This window comes from Papio anubis, chromosome 4 (genome assembly GCF_008728515.1).
Source record: "Papio anubis isolate 15944 chromosome 4, Panubis1.0, whole genome shotgun sequence".
Classification (NCBI taxonomy): Eukaryota; Metazoa; Chordata; class Mammalia; order Primates; family Cercopithecidae; genus Papio; species Papio anubis.
Window position 1 is genome coordinate 146,600,125 of NC_044979.1, and position 17,455 is coordinate 146,617,579.

Consider the following 17,455-nt stretch of genomic DNA (forward strand, 5'->3'; position numbering starts at 1 on the left):
AAAATTAGACATGGTGACACATGCCTGTAATCCCAGCTACTCAGGAGGCTGAGGCAGGAGAATCGCTTGAACCCAGGAAGCAGAGGTTGCAGTGAGCTGAGATTGCGCCACTGCACTCCAGCCTGGCCAACAGAGCGAGACTCTGCCTCAAAAAAAAAAAGAAAAAAAAGGGTGGAGTAAGAAAATCAACTGACTCTGCCTGCCTGTCTTTGAGCTGGGACACTGGTCTTCCGCCTTTGGATTCCATCTCAGACTGGAGTTATACCATTGGCTCTCCAGGGTCTGAATTTCTCAGCCTCCGTAATCGTGTGAGCCAATTCCTTATCATCAATCTCTTTGTATACACATTGCAAAAGGAAAATAAAATCTCAGGACCCCAAATTCACCAAGCTAAAGGGAAAGTTATGCTTAGCAACCAAGTCATGCAAAAACAAAACAAAACAAAACAAAAACACTACCTTCTTTTCTTTCCCAGATAAAGTAATTTACACGCTTATTTATCGCATGCAAAATGCAGATTTACTGTGCGGAGAAGAAGGCGTATGTGACTCTGCCCCACTCCCTTCTTTTCACATGTAAAATGTAGATTCACTGAATGGTACTCAAGGCCTCACAAAAATGTGACCACTGGCCTCAGTGCCTACACCACCTCCTTTTTTTCCCCTCTTCCCCTCCTGCCTACTTCTTCCTCTTTAAATGCTGAAGTTCCCAAAACTCTCTATGGAAAAAGCATATCCTACGATGACTTGTTTCTTTCTTAACCTTGGCAAAATACACCTAGAAATCGACTGAGATCTGTTTCTGTTTCCACACCAGCTAACACAACATCCATTCTGCAGCCCATGGATCAAGGAGTAATTTTGACTTTCAGGTCTTATTACTAAAGGAATACATTTTGTAAGGCTAAAGCTGCCATCCATAGCGATTCCTCTGCAGGATCTGGGCAAGGTAAACTGAAAACCTGGAAAGGATTCACCATTCTAATGTCTTTAAGAACATTCGGGATTCGCAGGAGGAGATCAAAATAGCAACATTAATAGGAGTTTGAAGAAGTTGATTCCAGTCCTCATGGATGACTCTGAGGAGTTCAAGACTCCAGTGCAGGAAGTAACAGCAGATGTGGTGGAAATAGCAAGACAAGTAGAATTAGAAGTGGAGCCTGAAGATGTGGCTGAATCATTGCCATCTCATGTTCAAAGCTGAACGGATGAAGAGCTGCTTCTTATGAAGACAAAAAGAAGCAGTTTCTTGAGAAGGAATCTACTCTGAGAAAAGATGCTGTGAACTCTGCTGAGATGACTATAAAAGACTTAGAATATTCCATAGACTCAGATGAAAACGCAGTGGCAAGGTTTGAGAAGATTAAATGTTATCAGACAGCATCATGTGCTACAGGAAAACCTTTTGTAAGAGTCAATAAATGCAGCACACTTCATTGCTGTCTTAAGAAATTGCCATAGCCACTCCAGCCTTCAGCAACCACCACCCTGATCAATCAGCAGCTATCAACATCAAGATAGGATCCTCCACCAGCAAAACGACTGCCACTCACTAAAGGCTCAGATAATTGTTAGCATTTTTTAGCAGTATTTTAAAATTAAGGTATGTACATTGTTTCTTAGACATAATGCTACTGCACACTTAACAGACTACAGTACAGTGTAAACATCACTTTTTTTTTTTTTTTGAGGTGGAGTTTCGCTCTTGTCATCCGGGTTGGGATGCAGTGGCACGATCGTGGCTCACTGCAACCTCCGCCTCCGGGGTTCAAGTGATTCTCCTGCCTCAGCCTCCTGAGTAGCTGGGATTACAGGCGCCCACCACTATGCCTGGCTAATTTTTTGTATTTTTAGTAGAGATGGGGGTTTCATCATGTTGGCCGGGCTGGTCTTGAACTCCTGACCTCAGGTGATCCACCCTCCTTGGCCTCCCAAAAGTGCAGGGAGTGAGGCGTGAGCCACTGCACCCGGCCAAACATAATTTTTATATGTACCAGGAAACGCAAAAACTTTGTTGACTCGCTTTACTGTGGTATTCACTTGATTGTGGTGGTCCGGAACTGAACCTGCAACATCTCTGAAGTATGTCTATAGAGATAAATGAGATGGCATAAAGTCCCGAAAGAGATCCACATGTATGTGGCTATTTTCAAAAGGTGGCAAAGTAATTCAATAAGGAATAAACAGTCTTTTCAACAAATGGTGCTGAAACAACTGGATATCTGTATGAAAAAGAATGAACCTCAACCCTACGCCTCACACAAAAATTAACTCACAATGGATCACGGCCTTACATATAAACACTAAAACTAAAACGTTCAGAGGAAAACAGGAAAAAATCTCCATGACTTTGGAGAAGTCAAAGATTTGTTGGGATACCAAAAGCACGAATTATGAGAGAAAAATGTGGTAAACTGGACTTCATCAAAATTTAAAACTTAAGATCTTCAAATTTTACCATTAAAGAGAGTCAAGGCCAGGCACGGTGGCTCACACCTGTAATCCCAGCACTTTGGGAGGCCGAGAAGGGTGGATCACCTGACATCAGGAGTTCAAGACCAGCCTGGCCAACATGGCGAAACCCTGTCTCCACTAAAATTACAAAATTAGCCGGGCGTGGTGGCAGGTGCCTGTAATCCCAGCTACTTGGGAGGCTCAGGCAAGAGAATCGCTTGAACCCAGGAGGTGGAGGTTGCAGTGAACCAAGATCACGCCTCCAGCCTGGGTGGCAAGACCAAAACTCCATCTCAGAGGGGCAAAAAAAAAAGAAAAAGAAAAAAAGAAAGTAAAAGACAGACCATAGGCTGGAAGAAAATATTCTCAATATGTAAATCTAACAAAGTGCCTATATCCAGAATACATAAAGAACTCTTACAACTGAAAATACAATAAACCCAACTAAAAAATGAGCAAAAAAATTGAGCAGACATTTCACAAAAGAAGTACAGATAGTCAGATAGCACACAGGAAAGTGCTCATCATCACCGGTCATCAAAGAAATGCAAATTAATATGAGATACTTGGCCGGGCTCGGTGGCTCACGCCTGTAATCCCAGCACTTTGGGAGGCTGAGGCGGGTGGATCACCTGAGGTCAGGAGTTCGAGACCAGCCTGGCCAACATAGTGAAACCCCATCTCTACTAAAAATACAAAAATTAGCTGGGTGTGGTGGCGGGTGCCTGTGATCCCAGCTACTCGGGAGGCTGAGGCAGGAGAATCACTTGAACCCAGGAGGTAGAGGTTGCAGTGAGCCAAGATCGCACCATTGCACTCCAGCCTGGGTGACAAGAGCAAGACTGTCTCAAAAAAAAAAAAAAAAAAAAAAAGCTAAAACCTGAAAACAACCCCAATGTCCATCAGCAAGTGAGTGTGCAAAGGGTGAATGGCTGATTCATGGGTGAATGCCACAGGTCGCACGCTGAAAAAGGAGCCAGACGTAGAAGACTGTATGTTCAATGGTTCCATTTATATGATGCTTAAAAGAGGCCAAAATTCTGATGAAAATCGTAGACTGCAAAGGAGTACCAGGAAACTCGGGGCAACGGAAATGCTCTACTGTTTGATTGCAGAGGTAGGTATAAGGTGCACATGTTTGGCCACGTTCCTCAAACTGCATACTTAAAATGGGTATGTTTTATTGCATGTAAATCATACCTCAATACATCTGATTTAAAGTTAAAAAGAAAATGTTTGTGGCTTTATGAAGCTGATCTCCAGAGGCTAACACTTCTCTCTCTAATAGGAATGCAACGGTCTGGCTCTCACCAATTTCCACAATACAGAAGAAAACACCAGTGCAGAGCTCCGCGCAGACACGGACGGACGGGGAGGAAGAGGGAAGGGATACCGGGACCAAGTCCGGCCTCTGCTGAGTGGCCTGGGCCAAGTCATTTTTATGTCTGACTGTTAGTCCATCTACAAAAGAAGAACAAACTAGGCCTTTCTGCTAACCAGAGCTACTGAGAGTACAAAACCAAGAAAATACAGCTAAGTGTTCCATAAAATAGTAAAGCACTTTCTTTAGACTCTGCCCCTGGCCTTACTTAGCTCTGTTTTCATCAGGCCCTCAAATATTTGTTACACAAATATGTGTTATTTTTATTATTACTCATGCTTTCTACCAAGAGCCAGTTATCAATAGTAAAAAAACAAAAAAACAAAAAAACACAAAAAAAACAAAAAAACAAAAAAACTGTCTATGTGCAAATTGATTTTTAAATAACAATACCAATAGCTAACATGTTGTCAAAAGTGATGTTCTAAGGGCTTTGCACATATTACTTTGTTTAATCCTCACATGAACTGGGATGAAATGGGGACAAAAAATTAACAGAATACATAGCCTACCCATTCCTCATACTATTCTTATGAGGCATGATTATAACAAGCTCAGCCTGCCTACGACAAACAGACCTAAAATCACTCATCGCATACTCCTCCGTAAGTCATACAGCCTTAGTCATTATAGCTTTTATAGCTTCCCTCATTCAAACCCCCGAAGCTTCACTGGCGCAATTATCCTTATAATCGCCCATGGACTCACTTCATCCACACTATTTTGCCTAGCAAACTCAAACTATGAACGAACTCATAGCCGCATCATAATACTCTCCCGAGGGCTCCAAACTCTACTTCCATTAATAGCCTTCTGGTGGTTTACAGCAAATCTTACCAATCTTGCCTTACCCCCTACTGTCAACCTCATAGGTTGCACAAGTCTACAAGAGCTAGCAGTGTTCAGAGCAGGCATGGGAACTCACGCTGTTGTTGGAGAGCCCCCCTTCCTTGCCACTCTGCTCTGCTGGCCTCTATGGTGTATGTTTATGCAGAATTGGTAGGTTTCACTAGACAGTCAAATTTCTATTTCCTTTATTGCTGAGGGCAGTAACTTCTTCGTGTCCAAATAACCAAGCTCTAGAGCACTAAATCGAGTGACATGACCTTCATTAAGAAGTCCAAGAATGTTTCAAGTTTATTTATTTATGCTACTGGCACGAAGACCAGAAACTACCTACTTCTCATCCAGCTTTACAGATGTTATATAAGGCAAATAATTCACTGCAGTTCCCATCGCTGGAGTCAACACAAATGTGGAAAGTTTCTGTTACTGGGGTCAATATTTGCTCTCTGCATGTCCTGGGCTGCCTGGAACTTACACACAGTGGTGCTTCATTAAAACCCCCATCGGAAGACACATTTTCACGTGGTACCTCCAGGAACCATGTGAAATTTATGGTTTATTTGCTTATAAAATTACTTCATTTGTGTTCAGTTAACTACATCTGACGGTATATCCAAATAAAAATATGTAATAAATGGTCACATTGATGAGAACAGAATGTTAATTTATATCCCAGGAAACCTGAATGAAAATCGAGCCCAAACTTAGCCTTTGAAGTAAAGTAACTTCCCAGCAGAGCTGGTCCTAGGGCACAGAGGCCATCAGCTACGTCAGCACTTCCCAAGTAGACAGGAAATCCACGCACGTATACCAGTCCAATATTCCCAAACTGGGTTTCAAGTTCTTAGAAGACAGGGATCATATCTCATGTACCTTCTGTATTCCTCATAAGGTTCAAGTATTTGTTGCATGATATTTGACTCTAGAATACAAATGATAACTCATTTGACTCAACTGACTTAAGAGTTAAGTCGGCTGGGCACGGTGGCTCAAGCCTGTAATCCCAGCACTTTGAGAGGCCGAGATGGGCGGATCACGAGGTCAGGAGATCGAGACCATCCTGGCTAACACAGTGAAACCCCATCTCTACTAAAAAAAATACAAAAAACTAGCCGGGTGACGTGGCGGGTGCCTGTAGTCCCAGCTACTCGGGAGGCTGAGGCAGGAGAATGGCATAAACCCGGGAGGCGGAGCTTGCAGTGAGCTGAGATCTGGCCACTGCACTCCAGCCTGGCTCTGTGGCCCAGGCTGCAGTGGTTCACTCCTGTAATCCCAGCACTTTGGGAAGTCAAGCTGGGTGGATCACCTGAGGTCAGGAGACCAGCCTGGCCAACATGGCAAAACCCCGTCTCTACAAAATACAAAAACTAGCTGGGTGTGGCGGCTGGTGCCTATCATCCCAGCAACTTGAGAGACTGAGGCAGACAGAATTGCTTGAACCCAGGAGGTGGAAGTTGCAGTGAATCAAGATTGCCCCACTGCACTCCAGACTGGGCGACAGAGCAAGACGCCATCTCAAAAAAAAAACAAAAAAACAAACCAGAGTTAAGTCAACTCAAAGAAATTTTTTCAGAAGAAAATGATAATAAATCTCACTATGATCATAAGAACCTGCTTAGGGCTTTACATGCAAAATATATCCAGGCTCAGGCCAGGTGCAGTGGCTGACACCTGTAATCCCAACGCTTTAGGTGGCCAAGGCAGGATAATTGTTTGAGACCAAGAGTTCAAGATCAGATTGCGCAATACAGCAAGAAGCCGTCTGTATAAAAATTTAAAAATTAGCCAGGTATGGTAGTGTACACCTGTAGTCCCAGCTACTCAGGAGGCTGAGGTCAGAGGATCTCTTGAGACCAGGAGGCTAAGGCTGCAGTGAACTATGATCACACCACTGTACTCCAGCCCTCCAGCCTGGGTGACAGAGTGAGATCTCGTCTCAAAATTTAAAAATAAATAAAGTAAACAAGTATCCAGGCTCTAACCTGTCAAGTCCCCTCTGCCCCACCTACACCCCACCCTGCCCCAATCACCATCAGCTCTCACCTGCGTTATTGCAACAGCCTCCAAACCGGTCTCCCTGCTTCTGCTCTCAGGCCCACAGAATCCATTTTCAACCCCAAAGCCCTGGTTATTCTGTTAAAAGTCGGATCACGTCATCTCTGATCACTGGAGTCCAGTGGCTTCCTATCTCGAGTCCTTCCAATGGCCCGTGATGGGGACTCCACTGATCTCCTCTCCTGTCACAGTACCCCTTGGCGACCCTCTCCAGCCTCAACAGTCTCCTTGCCGTTCATTCACCGCATCCAGCAGGCTCCTGCTGCTGGGCCTCTGCATCACCGTCCCTCAGCTGGGGAATCCCAGGGCAGTCCCACACTTCCTTCAGATCTCTGCTCGACATTCACCTCCTCAGCAAGGCCTTCCCTAACCACCCTGAGAAAGTAGGTCCTGGCCTCTACCCTGCACTCCCCAGTTCCATACCCTGGTTTTCTTCATAGCAGCATTTATCTCATCCCTACCTCACATCGTGTATTTATTAGTTTTAGAGTAGTGTCTCACCTCTACCCTGCACTCCCCAGCCCCATACCCTGGTTTTCTTCCTAGCAGCATTTATCCCATCCCTACCTCATATCGTGTATTTATTAGTTTTAGAGTAGTGTCTCGCCTCTACCCTGCACTTTGCAGCCCCATACCCTGGTTTTCTTCATAGCAGCATTTATCCCATCCCTACCTCACATCGTGTATTTATTAGTTTTAGAGTAGTGTCTCGCTGTGTCACCCAGGCTGGAGTGCAGGGGCACAATCGCAGAATCCCTGAACTGCTGGGCTCAAGTGATCCTCCTGCCTCAGCCTCCCAAAGTGTCAGGATTACAGGCATGAGCCACCGTGCCCAGCCTCAAATAGCTCAGATTGGCTGGTTAATCTGCTCATTGTCTTCCCGTACTGAAACCTTAAAAGGGAGGTCCTCATCCTGTCTCACAGTGGGTATTCTCAAGGCGTACAGTAGCATTTGGCTCTCAGTACTTGCTCAAGAAAGAAGTGTTGTTCTAACAAAAACCAGACAAATGTGACAGACTCTGATTGCCTCATTTCTGAAAGGTGGGGACAGGTGAAGAATGGCCTATAACATATTCTCTCTCCTGGTGGGTATATTTTAAAACCCCCTTACAAAATGATGAAAGAAAGCGCTTGGCCAGGCGTGGCGGCTCACGCCTGTAATCATAATTACTTGAACCCAGGAAGCAGAGGCTGCAACGAGATCATATCACTGCACTCCAGCCTGGGTGACAGAGCAAGACTCTGCCTCAAAGAAAACAAACAAAAAAAGAAAGCGCTCAGAATCTCTGATAAACGACCACAACGAGGAGACAGGATACGGAGAACAATGACAATAACCAAGAGGAAACCAGCAAGGAAACCCTCCCTCTTACCAGGCCGATGCACAGAGGCAGGCGAGGGCCCCCATTCTGCCAGAGCAGAAAGTCCATCTGAGACCGTTCCCATTTGTGTCAGTTCAATGCTACACATACATATCGATGAAAGAGTGAAATCACTCCGTGAGGTGAAGTTTATTAGGAAACTCAGCAGTCTCTGTCTCTGCTTCCCTTTCTCACCTCCACCCTTCTCCAGGATTCTTCTTTTTTTTTTTTTTTTGAGACAGGGTCTTGCTCTAGCACCCAGGCTAGAGTGGACTGCAATGGCTCGATCTCTGCTCACTGCAATCTCTGCCTCCCGGGCTCAAGTGAAGTGATCCTCCCACCTCAGCCTCCCAAGGAGCTGAGACTACAGACACAGGCCACTATGTCTGGCTAATTTTTGTATTTTCAGTAGAGACAGGGTTTCATCATGTTGCCCAGGCTGGTCTCGAACTCCTGGACTCAAGCGATCCTCGTGTCTCGGCCTCCTGAAGTGCTGGGATTACAAGTGGGAACCACTGCACCCTACCCTCTCCATAATTCTTTTTAGCTAATTCTTTTAACATCTGCCTTCAGAGTGAACCTTGGTTGTTCAACTTGGGGCATTAGCGACTGACTTCCTGAGGCAACAGGGGAAAATGCGCTCCCCACACCTTCTCTGCCCAGGCGCATCGTAATTTCAATTAGAGTAGCAGTCAGTGTTTACATAAATTATTATCATTGCGGAGAGGCTATTCACAGCTGCGCCTTGTAGTACACCATAATTATTTTTCTTTTCCCCGCACGATGGTTTATTTTCCCTGGAACTAATAACAGTCTTGTGTTTTCATTTGCTTTGTTTAGTACTTATCACTAATCCCGCCCCAACTCTGCCAACTGTTTCAACTCCTCTCCAGATGTTCCAGCACGTCAGGTGTCCTGCTAATTTCATCTTCTCCCAAAGAATCTCTTCAAGGAGTCTCTGACGAGCTGGGGTCAGGACACAGCTGCTCTCCTCGCCAGCACCTGGCTGGGATCTCCCTTCGGCAGGTTCTTTTCACCTCTAACCTGGAGGAAATCCTGTTCCCACCAGCCAGTCTCAGTCTAGACTTACTGCCTCGTCTGGGGAGACTGCATCTGCCAATTGTCTCCTGAAAGCATGAGGAACAAATCTGGGAGCGAGTCTCAAGGTGTCTTTACCCTACCTCCCTTGCCTGAGTGTAGACTTCCAGGCTGAAAACGCATCCTTCAGAATTTCTCAGGCAAGGCCCTCCCGTCTCCTGCCATCCAGTGCTGCTTCAAAAAAGCCCAGGCCCTTCTGCTTCTTTTCATTTTAATTGTAGTTCGTTCTTCTGCCTTTTTCCACATGTTCTAACCTTCTGCCTCTTGACCTGTGATGACCTATTTGTGATTTGTTTTTACTTTTTCTCTTGTTCTGAGATTTCACAACAGTATGTCCTGGAGTGGGAACGCAAGTATCTTTTTTTTTTTTTTTTTTGAGACGGAGTCTCGCTCTCGTTGCCCAGGTTGTAGTGCAATGGCATGATCTCGGCTCACTGCAACCTGCACCTCCCAGGTTCAAGCAATTCTCCTGTCTCAGCCTCCTGAGTAACTGGGATTACAGGCACCCGCCACCACGCCTGGCTAATTTTTCTATTTGCAGTAGAGACGGGGTTTCACTACATTGGCCAGACTGGTCCCAAACTCTTGGCCTCAAGTGATCTGTCCACCTCGGCCACCCAAAGTGCTGGGATTACAGGCGTAAGCCACAGCACCTGGCCTCCAAAGTCTCACTATCCAAATTCTGGGGTCAACAGCCGCAGACACGCTTTCAAATAAATCCTTCCCCTCAAAAGCTCTCACTAGTGTTTATCTGAAACTCAGACTCTCTCACTATCCAAGTTTGCTGCCCAGGCTATTATTTTATTTTATTTTATTTTTATTTAATTTAATTTAATTTAATTTTATATTATTTTATATTTTATTTTGTATTTTTTTATTTTATTTTATTTTATTTTAGAGACAGAGTCTCATTCTATTGCCCAGGCTGGAGTACAGTGGCACGATCTGGGCTCACTGCAACCTCTGCCTCCTGGGTTCAAGCAATTCTCCTGCCTCAGCCTCCTAAGTATGGGATTACAGGCACCCACCATCATGCTTGGCTAATTTTTGTATTTTTAGTAGAGATGGGGTTTCATCATGATGGTCAGGCTGGTCTCGAACTCCTGACCTCAGTGATCCTCCTACCTCCCAAATTGCTGGGATTACAGGCATGAGCTACCACACCCAGCCTCTTTAACCCAGAAACTTTGGGTTTTAGGAAATTATTTTGTGAATTTCATCCTGTTTTCCCTATTGTTTTCTTGCGGAAACTTTTAAAAAAGTATTTTATTTTTTAGAGATGGGGTCTTGCTCTGTCACCCAGGCTGGATCGCAGTGGCATGATCACAGCTCACTGCAGCCTCAAACTCCTGGGTTCAAGTGATCCTCCCACCTCAGCCTCCCAAGTAGCTGGGACTACAGGTGCACACCACCACACCTGGCTAATTTTTAAATTTTGTTGTAGAGATGGGGTCTTGCTATGTTGCCCAGGCTGGTCTTGAACTCCTGGCCTCAAGCGATCCTCTCACCTCAGCTTTGAAACTGTTACTATTCAGCTGCCGACTTCCTGATCTGATCCCTTCCGTTTCTTTTTTCTCTCATGTGCCACCTCCTTGCTTTTCTGTTCTACTTTCTGAGGGAGTTCCTCAACTTTATCTTTCACCCACTAACTGATTTTCTTATTTCTGCTTTTTTTAATAGATATACGAGAGTTCTCTTTTTGGATCTTTGAATGCTCCTTTTGGTGGCTTTTTTTTAGAGCTTCCTGTTCTTGCCTCACGTTTGCGATATTTTCTCTTACCTCCGTGTGGACATTAATGACAGCCTGCTTTCTAAGGCTCCTTCCTGTACGCTCTCTTGTTTCCCAGTGTGTATTCCGGTCTCAATCTCGTGTAGCAGAGGTTTTCTTCAGATGCCCTTGGTTATCTGCTCATATTTAAGGGATGGGGATTTTTGAAGCTTGATGCCTTGAACACTGGGAGGGGGTTATTAATTCGTTAGCAAGGGATCCAGCTGGGCCTGCTGACTGGGGACCTCCTGATGTCATTAATTTTAGTCTTTTCTCTTGGACCACTCAGATTCCTCAAAGACACATCCATCCTCCTGTCCAGAGGGAAAAGCCCCAGCTGGTCATGTTCTGGGAGCCAAAGGGGCCCTGTTCGCTTCCTCCTCCTGTGCCCTGTACAGCAGCGCACCCCCACCCCGTACTCAACTGTGCCCCCACCCCGTACTCAACTGTACCTGTTTCCCATTCTTCTCTGAAATATCTTTAAAGTGTCTAAACAGTTACAGAAACCACCACCTTGGTTAACAGCAGGAAGTAATAAGTTGGAGAGTCAATTATCTCCAGGCACATCTGCGGGCCTACAGCCCTGCTGGCAGCCACAGACCCACTAAGTAGGTATGAAACTAACAGCTACTCTCTGAAGAGAAAGACAATTCAAGAATTGAAACTCAAGATGTAAGGTTTTTTTTAAACGACAAACCGCATGTGTTTCAGTATCATCAATAACCCATCTTTTCCCACCGATGGCTCCTTCAGGCCCAGACCCACTCTAGAAGAGAATCACCCGCCAGCCTCAATGACTGTGCGTAGTCAAGGAACTGCAAGCCCAAGGTCAGCCAACCAACAGGCCTCTCTTCAACTCTCGATCCCTTCCCACTGGGGTTCCTGGGGATTCCCTCCTTGTATAGGCTGTCTCTTCTCGACAAGGTCACATCTCCAGGATGGCCACTAATACTGCCAACCCTGCAGGTCTAAAACCTACGTGTGTTTGGCTTTTCCTCCCCCACCCAGCCCCAGCGCTCCTCATTGCAGGCTAGAGGTCCCGGCTGCCCTTGCTGCTACAGGTCACCACATCTCACAAAGCGCCACCCCCATCTTTCAGCTCCATGCCCGCCCCCACTCTCTCACTGTCCCACACCCACGCCCCACAAACTTACTCAACTCAGCTCCACTGCCCAGATGCAAAACCCACCTCTCATATTCTCACCAGGATCACTTTTCTGAAACACATCTAATCGCATCACACCCAAACCACCACCAAAGGGATAAAAGCTTAAATTCCCTGGCACAGCATTCAGGCCCCTGCACAATCAGAAATCCATCTTTACAGTCTTTTTTTCACTCTTTTGCCCAGGCTGGAGTGCAGTGGTCCAATGTCAGCTCACTGCAACTTCTGCCTCTGGGTTCAAGCGATGCTCTTGACTCAGCCTCCCAAGCAGCTGGGACTTCAGGTGTGCACCACCACACCCAGCTAAATTTTGTATTTTTAGTAGAGAGGGGGTTTCACCATGTTGGCCAGGCTGGTCTCAGACTCCTGACCTCAGGTGATTCACCTGCCTCAGCCTCCCAAAGTGCTCGCCAAAGTGCCTCCAGTCTTGTACCTCCAGGCACGAGCCACCTCGCCCAGCCTTCCAGTCTTAGCTTCCAACCCAGTCCTCAAACCCCACACTTCACCAAGAACACAGCGACCCACCATCTCCCCCAAACATCGCTTTCACTTCCATATCTCCGCATGCCCTTTGCCTCCAAAGGCCCAATTCATAGGTCCTCTCCACTGTGGAAAACGTCAGAAAATGTCTCCACATTCTGTTAACGCCTGCACCACAGCCCCAACCCCACACTGTCGTAGCCAGGCTGGCCGTGAGCTCCCAGGGCAAGGCCCACACTATTATCGCCATCTACCCCAGCTTGGCATCTTGCACTCGATTGGAGGTTTGATAAAAAAGCTGGAGTCTGCTGAGTGGCAGCAGACAGTTACCGCTGGCCCCAAAGCATCAGCCCAAAGTCCCATAAACTCCTTTGCAGGGAAATAAAACTTCTATGCCATTCCAGGCAGGTGCTCCTTCAGATCTCAAGCGTTGCACTTTCGTGTAGCAATGTCCTCGTTACCCCTGTTTTCTCTCCGTCCTCACTCAGACACCAGTCCTGACTCCCAACCCCAGATGCTCATGGTGAGGGGCTAACCTGTGTCCCCGCGTGCGGGTAGGAGGGGAACCCGCCCAGCTGTCCCCAGCCACCCACAGCCAGGAGCAGCACCATAGGACCTGGTGTCCTGGAAGATGTACTGCATCCAGCACTGCGCCTGCAACCCACATTTCTATTCACCCCCAGGTTTCCGAGTCCCCACAACCCCGATTATGAACTAAATAATTTAATAATGCTGGAAACACTACGGCTTGTTGTGCTGCCTGCCAGACGGAGCCTCTGCCCGAGCCAAGGTTTTGCCAGGGGTGTCTCGGTGGCCGGGAGCCCGCAGAGGAGGTCTAAGTCCCACTGTTCCCGGACTAAATGCACGGTTTCCTCTCGCAGAGAGGCAGGGCTGCGGCTTCTGGAGTAAGAGGTCATTTAAGGGATACCCTGAGCGACCTGCTGGTGCTGCTGGCGTCTGCAGGCTCCAGGGCTGCGGTCGGCCGGGCCGGGGAGCCCCGTTCAGGTGACAGCAGGCACAGGAGGGGGTCTGGGGGGCCGGGGAGCCCCGTTCAGGTGACAGCAGGCACGGGGGGGGGGACCCTCGGGGGCTGAGGATCCTGGAATTCCACGCCCGGGAAGTGGTCCTGTCCCTGCCGGGCGGCAGAGGCTGATGCCGGGCAGGGAGACTACTGGGGGCCGACGGGGCCGCTGCAGCCTCTGCCGTCGCTGAATCAGAACCACAGATTTCTCATCCAGACCCCGAGGGGCCGCAGAACGCGCTAATCAGGGCCCCAGGGCTGGGGTCCCCCTGGCCGAGGGCGAGGAGCGGGGCTCAGAGAGGGCGCGCGCAGGGCCAAGGTCACACAGCGCGCCGGCGCGGGGACTCGAACCCGGGCCCAAGACGCGCCCGCCAGGCCGGGCTAAGGAGAGCCGACCCGCGCCCCTCAGCGCGGCCCGGGACCACCGCCCGGGCCCCGGCAGCCCCGCACAGGCCGAGAGGGAGGGAGGCCGCGCCCCGAGCCCGCCGCCCGCCGCCCGCCGCGCCCCTCATCTCGCGCCCCTCACCTCGCGCCCGCAGCCGCCGCCGTCGCCCCGCGACTAGCGGACCCTCCAGAGGCCGCCCTCGCCGGCCCCGCCCCCCTGGCCCGAGCCCCGCCTACCGCTCGTCTTCTCGCGAGACGTCGTGGCCGCCGGAGGGGCCACGGAGGCCGAGGGGCGCCCGCCCTCAGCGCGCCTGCGCCCCGCCAGCCCGCCCCCGCCCTCGCGAGCCAGTGCCATGTGGCGCCGTATTTACGGCCAGAGATCGACCCCGCCCACCGGCCGCCACGAGCCACGCCCCCTTCCTCAGCAGCCAATCCGCGGCGTTGACTCCGCCCCGGCAGGGAGGGCGCGCGGCGGCTCGGGGGCGCGTAGCAGTCTCGCCGTCCAAGCCCGGAGCTTCACGCCGCAGCCAAACACGGTCCCGTTAACCAGCCTTTATGCAGTGCCTGTTGTCTACCCGACCCTTTCTCGAGCATCGGCTCATTGGCAAAGGATCGTGATGCTCACCGGCTGGGGCTTGAAACTCGCTGTGTGACCTTGGGCAAGTGACTTAACCTCTCTGAGGTTGTCTCCAATCCGTAAAATACAATAGGTTAGTGACCCTGCCTTGCGGGGAGTATGTGAGACAAATGAGATGACACGGGTAAAGAGCTTAGCAAGATGCCTAATGCATAGTGAGCATGCAGTAATTGTTCTTGGCATCAGTGTAGTTTTGTGTGTGTTTATTTGTTTAGAGACAGGATCTCGCTGTGTCGCCCAGGCTGGGGTGCAGTGGTGCAGTTACAGCTCACTGCAGCCTCAGCCTCCTGAGTTCAAGCCATCCTCCCACCTCAGCCTCCTGAGTAGCTGGAACTACAGACAGGTGCCACCACACCCGGCTAATTTTTAATTTTTAATAGAAACTAGGGGGGTCTCACTATGTTGCCCGGGGTGGTCTTGAACCCCTGGACTCAAGCAATCCTCCTGCCTCAGCCTCCCAAAGCTCTGGGATTACAGGCGTGAGCCACCGCACCAGGCCCAGTGATTTTTTTTTTAATATGGTAAAATATATATAACATAAAATTTACCATCTTAACCATTTTTAATCACACCCTTCAGTGGCATTAAGCACATTCACATCACCACCATCCGCCCCCAGAACTTTTTCAATCCATTATATTTTTAGGCAGCCCCTTCTGATGGACTCCCGAGGCAGCCTTCCAACCAAGGTCATCTCTTCACTCTTCCACTCTTTCACTGCACTTTCACTTCACTCTTTCACTTCACTCTTTCACTTCACTCTTTCACTGCATCCACTTTGTGATGCAGCCAATCACAAAGGAGTCCCCACCCACCGTAAGTGAGGGAGATGGGCAAGGCCCCTGCCCTCCTGGGGCGTATATTCTAGTGGGGGGAGAAAGCAACAAACCACCACCACAAAATATATGTGTATATTATATACACATTCACAGTGGATAATATGTTTATATGTATGTGTAATGCATACATGTTACCTACTATGTGTATGTATGTAGTATATATGTTTATATATTATACACATACATATATAACTAATTATGCATGTATAATATGTCTATGTTGTATACATACATATATGTAATTGCATGTACGTAAATAAGATGACAGCCACTGGCAATGTCTCCCTATGATGCCCGTCTCAGCTTAGAAATTTCTCACTATCGGTCGTGCGTGGTGGCTCATGCCTATAATCCCAGCACTTTGGGAGGCCGAAGCAGGTGGGTCACTTGAGGTCAGGAGTTCAAGACCAGCCTGGCCAACATGGTGAAACCCCGTCTCTAGTAAAAATACAAAATTAGCTGGGCGTGGTGGCATATGCCTATAATCCCAGCTACTTGGGAGGTTGAGACAGGAGAATCGCATGAACCTGGGAGGCAGAGGTTTCAGTGAGCCGAGATCGCGCCATTGCACTGCAGCCTAGGCAAAAAGAGCGAAACTCTGTCTCAAAAAAGAAGAAAATTTCTCACTATCAGTTTTTCTTCTCTGTCTTACACATTCAACCTCTGTCTCTTCTCCATTGGATCCTTCCCTTTAGTGTCTGTTTGTTTGTTTTGAGACAGGATCTCACTCTGTCGCCCAGGCTGAAGTGCAGTGGCGTGATCATGGCTCACTGCAGCCTCGATCTCCTGGACTTAAGTGATTCTCCCACCTCAGCTGGGGCTACAGGCATACGCCATCCACCAGGCTAATTTTTGTATTTTTTGTAGAGATGGCATCTTGCCATGTTGCCCAGGCTGGTCTGCAACTCCTGGGCTCAAGCAATCTTCCTGCCTCGGCTTCCCAAAATGCTGGGATTACAGGCATGACCCAGCCTCTTACCTTTAGATTTAAACAGTATCAGGCCTCTCCCACTTTCAAAACAAAAGCCAGGCCGGGCGCGGTGGCTCATGCCTGTAATCCCAGCACTTCCAGGAGGCCAAGGCGGGTGGGTATCACCCGAGGTCAGGAGTTCAAGACCAGCCTGGCCAATATGGTGAAACCTGTCTCTACTAAAAATTAAAATACAAAAATTAGCCAGGTGTGGTGGCAGGCACCTGCAATCCCAGCTACTCGGGAGGCCGAGGTGGGAGAATCACTTAAACCTGAGAGGTCAGCTGAGCTTGGTGGCTCACACCTGTAATCCCAGTGCTTTAGGAGGCTGAGGCGGGCAGATCACGAGGTCAGGAGTTCGAGATCAACCTGGCCAACACATGATGAAACCCCGTCTTTACTAAAAATACAAAAAAATAGCTGTGTGTGGTGTCGGGCACCTGTAATCCCAGCTACTCGGGAGGCTGAGGCAGGAGAATCGCTTGAACTTAGGAGTTGAAGGTAGCTTTAGCCTGGGCAACAAAGTCAGACTCCATCTCAAAACAGAGAAACAAACAAAAACCTGAGAGGTGGAGGCTGGAGGTGGAGATCATGCCACTGCACCCCAGCCTGGATGACAGAGTGAGACTCTGTCTCAAAAATAATAAATAAATAAATAAATAAATAAATAAATAAAATGGGTATTTTTGTGTTATGTCAATTTCACCTGTTACATCAGCAACATTTTGAATACACTAAATACCCTTGAATTGTTCATTTTAAAACGGTTACTGTTGTGTTACTTCAGCTTCACCTCTTACATCAGCAACATTGTGAATGTGTCCTAAATGCTCCTGAATTGTTCACTTTAAAATGGTTACTTTTACTTTATGTCAACTTCGCCTGTTACATCAGCAACATGCAGATACCTTTTGCTTACCCACCCTGCAGTGGCTGTACCTTATCTCCTGGTTTACAGATAAGGAAGCAGGGGACCAGAGAAGGTAACCAACTAGCC

General features: G+C 48.1%; 1 protein-coding gene across 1 annotated transcript in view; it reads right to left on the minus strand.

Moving 5' to 3' along the window:
* Positions 1-14,237, minus strand: part of CHST12 (carbohydrate sulfotransferase 12) — a 30,836-nt gene extending 16,599 nt beyond the window's left edge. The window contains exon 1 of the mRNA XM_003895663.3: positions 14,155-14,237. The gene's annotated coding sequence lies outside the window, so the exon portion shown is untranslated. The remainder of the gene's footprint in view (positions 1-14,154) is intronic.
* Between the last annotated feature and the right edge of the window lie 3,218 nt (positions 14,238-17,455).